The sequence below is a fragment of the Mercenaria mercenaria genome, chromosome 15 (assembly GCF_021730395.1).
Source record: "Mercenaria mercenaria strain notata chromosome 15, MADL_Memer_1, whole genome shotgun sequence".
In the NCBI taxonomy this organism is placed as follows: Eukaryota; Metazoa; Mollusca; class Bivalvia; order Venerida; family Veneridae; genus Mercenaria; species Mercenaria mercenaria.
The window spans coordinates 10,935,001-10,942,660 of NC_069375.1; the positions used below are offsets into that span (position 1 = coordinate 10,935,001).

At 35.7% G+C, this 7,660-nt stretch overlaps 1 long non-coding RNA gene across 1 annotated transcript in view; it reads right to left on the reverse strand.

Annotated features, from left to right (window-relative positions):
* The window catches only part of LOC128548909 (uncharacterized), a 17,200-nt gene extending 10,233 nt beyond the window's left edge, over window positions 1-6,967 (reverse strand). Inside the window, exons 1-2 of the long non-coding RNA XR_008367332.1 lie at window positions 6,814-6,967; window positions 699-829 (exon numbers count right to left, since the gene is read on the reverse strand). This is a non-coding gene — a long non-coding RNA (uncharacterized LOC128548909). The remainder of the gene's footprint in view (window positions 1-698; window positions 830-6,813) is intronic.
* Between the last annotated feature and the right edge of the window lie 693 nt (window positions 6,968-7,660).

Below are 7,660 nucleotides of genomic sequence, written 5' to 3' on the forward strand. Positions count from 1 at the left end.
GACAACTACCATTGTTTTTGTAGAACCAAGGTATATGGTAAATTAACATTTCAAAATAAAAGAGTTTTACAAAGTTTTATTTTTGACCCCAAGTGAAACAAAAAAATGCATTTGATTGTGACTGAGGCGTTTGTCAACTTACTTATGGTAAAAAATTAACTTTTGACAAGCCGATAATAAAATGAAATACCAGTAAGTATTTTATAGTGCAGATAATACAGTTTTGCTTGTATCAAAATGTCACAATAGAAGGACTTTTGTAATACAGAACACCTGGTAGGATTAGTAAAGTCGCAATTATATTGATCTCTTTTTCCTATGCCTACATAATATGAGTGATCTATACAAAACATGCATCATGATGTCAAAACGGCTCTCAAATGCAAAATACAGTAAGTTGAATGGCATAAGATAACAGCCTTTTTATGTGGCGTACTTCTGTAGACCCGCCATTTTATGGGGCGTACATCGCTAATTTTGGCATAAAGCTCCCCTAAAACATGAATTTACGCCATGATATATATGTTTATTTGTAACTTGTACTATTCTCGCGTTAAACAGGTGAACAGTCAACAGAATGTTTTTGAGAGACAGAAAATGAACCTGAAAGTGAGCGTCCGAGTTTGAAACCGACTTTACACGTCAGTTTACTTGAATGTTTGAATAAACTAGAGAATTACTGGCAAAAACCAAATTACCATGAGAAGCATGAATGATCTGCAGCTCGTACTGAATATATCGCTTCTTTTACACTCGTTGAACTTCAATGAAAATAAGAAGTTTTTCTAACCTCACCATACCGGATGCTGACAAGATCAACAGGAAATGCCTGTAATGGAACATACAATATACCGTGTGTATAGCGTACCTGCCGTAAATGCGACATATAGGTTGGACACAGTGATATTTGTAAGTGACTTACATATCTTGTAGCCATGCTTCTGACAAACTAGAATAATTCTAACAAACTTTGTACAATATCCTACTTTTTAATGTCAAACAGTTTATCTAACGAATGTTCCTGGATTCTGTACTGGTATTTACCGCAGGTGGCAGTAACGTACCTAGGATACAGAATGGGTCCATGAGCCATATGCACTTAAATTTATTACAATTATAATGTTTTGTTAGGAAAAAAATGACAAAAAGCCATTTTGAAAACAATGTTGCTCCTGTGACAATGAGTCAATGTTAAAGGTAGATATGAACAGTTTGGCACGTGCATTGCTTCCAGGTCCGTATTCTTTTTTCAAAACAATATTTCCTTATCAATGACTGGCCGCCTTTTCGGCAAAAGTTTAATCTTTCAGAAAAACCTTACTTCAAAACCCAGTTCTAAACCGTTCACGCATCACGAGCGAGCAACGGCGTATGAAACAATAGTGATTTCTCCATTCAAATAAATCCCACACATTTTTCGCACCGAAGTCTCCCCACTAAAACAAATCAAGTACACCATGTCAGTTAAAAATAGCGCTACAAGCAGTCAGAATAGGCTAAATGTAAACTAACAAGACTAAAAATAAGGTTCAATTCTACTTAATTACTTACTAGTTGTTATTTATTTGAATTTGGTAAATAATCTTCATGAGCCATCGCTGCTTGTTTATTTTCAGGTACTCTGGATTTTATAACTACGTTTGAAATATGTAAACTGTCTCCACCAATGAAAACGTTATTTAGGCCAGAGTTTTTTTATTTTTTGTTACTCGGATTTTGGGCAGAAAAATGTTGACAGGAGGAGGGGAAAAAAATAAAAATAACAAGAGCTGTCCGTAAGACAGCCAAGCTCGACTATTCGAAATATTGTCACAGAAGCAGGAAATTATTACCCAAAATGTTAAATATCAAAAGAGTTTTAAGTTCGAAAGGGGACATAATTTAACCAAAATGCATATCAGAGTTATGGAACTTGATGCTATCAACTAGTTTTATAACCCCGAAGAAACATGATAAGTTTCAATTCAAAATCTGCATTAGTTTTGGGGATAGTAACTTGCATGTAAAACTTTAACCTTTAACCAGAACTTTCTAAGTCCAAATGGGGCATAATTTGCTCAAAATACATGTTAAGAGTTATGGAAATTGACCCTGTATAGTGAAGTTGGTAATTGACCTAGAAAAAGAATAAATAAGTTTCAAAGCTATATGCCTTTTGGTTATAGCTGTATGTACTTGCACGCAAAACTTTAACCAGGATTTTCTAAGTCCAAAAGGGGGCATAATTTGCCCAAAATACATGTCAGAGTTATGGGACTTGATTCTATCAACTAGTTTTATAACCCCGAAGACACATGTGAAGTTTCAATTCAATATCTGTAGTAGTTTTTAGGGGTGTAACTAGTGTTGTAAAATCGGTTTCAAAACAAAATCGATAATCGAATCGAATCTGAACAGCTATTTCGATTCACAATCGATTATATAATCGAAAGTAAAAGCATTCAGACTTACCTATAATTATACTCTTATTATAGATTCCACTTAGGCAATACTGTCAATACATTTCAGATAATTTCATAAAACAAATATACTATGCTTTTATCATTACTTGGGACTTGGGACTAGGGATGTTTATTAAAATTGTACTAGTAAATACTTTTCTTGACAAGTAAATTAAACCAATAACAAGTGTCAAGTGATCATGGTGAATACATTTAATGTATTTAGGGAATGCATTTTTACTTTTAACTATAAATTTCTATAAGTATGAAATTGGTTAATTTAATTTCAATCTCGTTGGCTTGATGAGATAAATATAAAACAAGACAGTTCAAGACTATTTCAAAATAAGGTTGACAAATTGACAGACACAGAGAGGCACATCGGGATCATTGTTTAATAATTCACAAAGTCCATACGAATTACGAAGGGTTCGAATAGTTTGGGTACGAAAAGATACCTTTGTTCACATATGATTTTCGGCAGAGTTTGCAAATAACAGATTGCATGTTGAGGTATTCTTTAATAGGTGGTCCTTGTTTTGTTTTTTCGAAGCCAAAATAAGCCCACACAGTCGGCCAAACTTTTCCTGGACACTTTTTTCTGCCATTTTAACGTGTGAGAGTGACGTCCCTTGCGGTTTAATTAACGAAATGTATGAAAATAACGGATATATGGAATGAACGGAAAGGGATCAATTGCGCGAAAAGCGCTAGCAACATCGATTTCAGAACTCCAACATCGATAGTCGGCGACCTGCGGCTGCCGGCGACGATTATTCGATTTAACTCGATCATCGTTTCATCACTAGGTGTAACGATACATCGAACTATCGATGCATTGCGATACTAAGTGTCCCGACAGCATGCATCGATAGAAAAGTCACGATCCAATAACAATCGCCGATAGTTCCTTCAACAATCGATAGTTTCGATAGTTTTGAAATTTTAGTAAATACAGAAATAATTTATAATTTATAAACCAAGAGCCAGCTTTCATTTGCGCCTCGGAAAATGTTTACGTCTCCATTACAATAATTATCCTCACGGAATTTAACTACCATAAAGGACTGAGAAGTCTGGAGATAATTAATAAATTTAGTTTCTTAGAAACTTTGATTAAATATATTTAAATAACCTGTTAATCTTAGATGAGAAAATGTACTATGAACATGGAGAAAGAAGGATACTTGTATTATACAGCACACTGTTCGGTAGGGCCCTTCATTAAGTGCTGGTACACCTTAAACCGATCCGTTAATTTTCGTCTTTTTCGATGCTTTGGGTTATTAAACATGTTGACACTCGCAACAAAATGGCCGATTCGTTTGAGTATACCTTGCATAGGTTTATTGTTTTACTTATTGTTTCAAAGCTAAGGAAGTCAAGAAATATTTAATGTTAGACTTATTTCTGTCCATTTCATTTATACAAACATCTCAATGTGTGTTAACAGCAATTATAAACAGTGCCGTCTCTTACACTGTGTAACAATGCCAGTTGGTAGCTTTACTGTATAAAATAGGATGGCCGATAACTATTGCAATAGTATCGCAATAGTAACCTGCAATAGAATAGTATCGCAATAGTTTTTAAGCAATATCAATAGTATTGCGATAGCCAAAATTGGCCTCAATAGTCACCCCTAGTAGTTTTGGAGATAGTAACTTGCATGTAAAACTTTAACCAGGATTTTCTAAGTTCAAAAGGGGGCATAATTTGCCCAAAATACATGTCAGAGTTATGGGACTTGACCCAGTGAGGTAGGTAATTGATCTAGAAAAAGAAAAAATAAGTTTCAAATCTATATGCCTTTTAGTAATAGCTGTATGTACTTGCACGCAAAACTTTAACCAGAATTTTCTAAGTCCAAAAGGGGGCATAATTTGGCCAAAATACATGTTAGAGTTATGGGACTTGACCCAGTGAGGTAGGGAATTGATCTAGAAAAAGAAAAAATAAGTTTCAAATCTATATGCCTTTTAGTAATAGCTGTATGTACTTGCACGCAAAACTTTAACTTTAACCAGAATTTTCTAAGTCCAAAAGGGGGCATAATTTGACCAAAATGAAGGTCAGAGTTATGGGACTTGGTGCTATCAACTAGATTTATAACCCCGAAGACACGTGAAGTTTCAATTCAATATCTGCATTAGTTTTGGGGATAGTAACTTGCATGTAAAACTTTAACCAGAATTTTCTAAGTCCAAAAGGGGGCATAATTTGCTCAAAATACATGTTAGAGTTATGGAACTTGACCCAGTGAGGTTGGTAATTGACCTAGAAGAAGAATAAATAAGTTTCAAAGCTATATGTCTTTAAATGATAACTGTATGTACTTGCATGCAAAAACTTAACCAAGGTGTGACGCCGACGCCGACGTGAGTAGAATAGCTAGACTATTCTTTGAATAGTCGAGCTAAAAAGGCAGTAAAATTACTAAAACAACAGACGATAAGTTATCACTTCAAATGTGTTGCCAGAAAGGATTTTAACACTTCTTTAATACGCATTTAACATGTAATACAAAGAAAATTACCATTTTGTGTTTAACTTTTTTATTATCTTGAACATAAAATTGATGATTTCAAAAACTTGAACAAAATCACTCTTTGGGCATGGGTACTACTTGCCCTTGGCCATAACATCTCCCGCGAGAATTAAATTGATGACTGAATAGCAATTTTCAATGGTCTGATCGGCTGGTTTCATTTTCAGCATGTGCATACTTTTATTTTTAATTCATAAACTTTTCTGACCAAGATCTTTATTTAATACATTTTAATATTTATTTGTTGTGTTATAAGTCACACTGACACAATTTTATAGGCCATATGGTGACTTTCCAGACTTAAATGGTGCTGGAAGACCCCAGGTACTCCTCTGGGCATCATCTCAGGCAAGAATTGGCATCTGGGTAGAATGGCCTACCTTCCGTCAGCCAGGTGGATATCTTTTTCACATGATGACCGGAGTGGGGCTCGATCCCACATTGGTCAGGGGCAAGTGATTCAAAGTCGGGCCACTCTTTATTTTATATTAGATGGCCAGAAAATGACTGAAAGCATAAGTAGCTAGATAGGTCCCTCAGGCAACTTGTAATATATATATATGTCTTCATAAGCATATCACAGGGTTTTACCCCCTTCATAACAGGGTCCTTCCCTCAGAAAATATCTTTTAAATTATGCAGTTTTCCCCAAAAAATGACTTTACATAAGGTTTTTTATTCCCCTTTGCCCAAACACCGAGCTGTTTTTGCTCCAAATCACAGGCCTGGGCCCCTTTCCCTCCTGGTTAAAAAAACCCCAAAATCTGAAATGGATAACTCCTTTGGCAGCACTTTGTTGCTCCTATACGTCATCCTCATGTAAATATATAACTGCCAAAGGCATGTCAAATTTACATTCAATGTTGCCGTTGTTATTTACGTCGGGTAAATTTATGTTTTTCCAACATTTTGAGACACCGTTACTTATTTGCAAACGACAAGAAGAAGAAGAGACACCGTTACTGACCGTAACCTTTACAGAACTTGTTTTTCGTTGTTTTATTGTCTATATACTAGATCACAAACCTAATATTCCGCTTTTCCATCGCCCATAAATCGTTCAAAGACAATTGTTTACGTACGGAAGACGCTTCCATTTGAGCGGAAATTGCGCCTATATGACACTGACGGATAATGCGCTGACGAATATCGACGTTGTCGTCGTTGTTCCCGAAAATAATTTTGAAATTTTTGAAATTTCAATTTTCATTTTTTTCGAAAATGACGGAAAATAGGGTCGGCGGGTCTGAGTAACGAAAAATCAAAGAACTCTGGCCTTACAACCACCATCTTGTCAACGGATATCATGGCAGGCGAAGGTAATTTCCGAAAGCGAAAAAGTTAAATAGCGAATTTGTAAGTAACAAAGTAGGATTGAACTTGATTTTTGGTCTTGTTAGTTTGTGTTTAGTCTGTTATGAACGGTTATAACGTTATTTTAAACTGGCACTATGTGCTTGGTGCGTTTTACGGGGGAGACTTCGGTGCGAAAAAATGTGTGGGATTTATTCGGACAGAGAAAACACTACTGTCTCGTACGCCGTTGCCCGTTCATGATGCGCATATGGTTCATGGACCCATACTGCCACCTGTGGTATTTACCTGTTTTTCATTAGTAACTGCCAACCAAAAGTGCAGGATAAATGATTTCAGACACAGTGTTTTCTTTCATTTCGTATCTTTAAAAGAGAATAGTATTACCTCTTGGTAACTAAACTACATGTGGCATGTCCTATGAAAGGTCCAACATGAGATGGGCTTGGAATTAGAATTGGATTGTTAACCATGTCAAGAAGATTCACTCTGCGGAAAAGCAAGACCTACCTTGGAAAGAACCACATCTCTACTGGTCCTACCTCAGTCCAAGCAAAGTAAGGAAACTGAAGATCTTCCTGTACCCTACAACCATGGTGAACTCCTCATCACCTGCCTGTAGCTCGTCACCAAAGACCTCGACAGCAAACAAGTCCTCCATGACCGAAAATAGAAAAAATTACATTCAAAAGTTTACTTACACTACTTTCAATTTTTAAGAGAATACAAATACAGTCAGTTTTAAAGAACTTTGTGCCAATTAATGTTTAATATTATGATTATATTCTTCAAGTGCTATACAGGCTGGGCATTGATGGCCAGTATTTGTTTTATGACTAAGTATATTAATTTTATTGTTTTAGGAAAATTATTTTGCTATCATATCAATCAGAAATGTAATCAAACTAGAAAATGACATTTTGTGACCTTATGACTTAAAATTATGCTCATAAATTTCGTTTCTTTTCTTTTACAGTGGTGGGTTTTTAACAGGTTGGCATTAAATCTCCTGCATTGAGTGTCAGGGGTGTGGAATTCCTATGTCCGACTCTGGACTTTTTGACGGCGGACAAGTGAGTTTTCGCATTCCGTTTGTCCGTGGACAAGCACAAATTTTCTGGTACAAAAAAATAGTTTAGAAACGCTGAACAGTGCTTCAAGTTTATGGAGTTAATAAAAGAATTTGATGTACAAAACGGATGTTTCACCCGCCGAGGGCCTCTCGATTTCTCCAGTTTTGGGAAAACCATACTGCGTCTAAATTTAGTATCTCTTTCTCTGCGTTTTGATTATTTCCTGATTTTTTTCACACGATAACTCGGCGAATAGAAACTGGAAACATAAACAATTATCACAA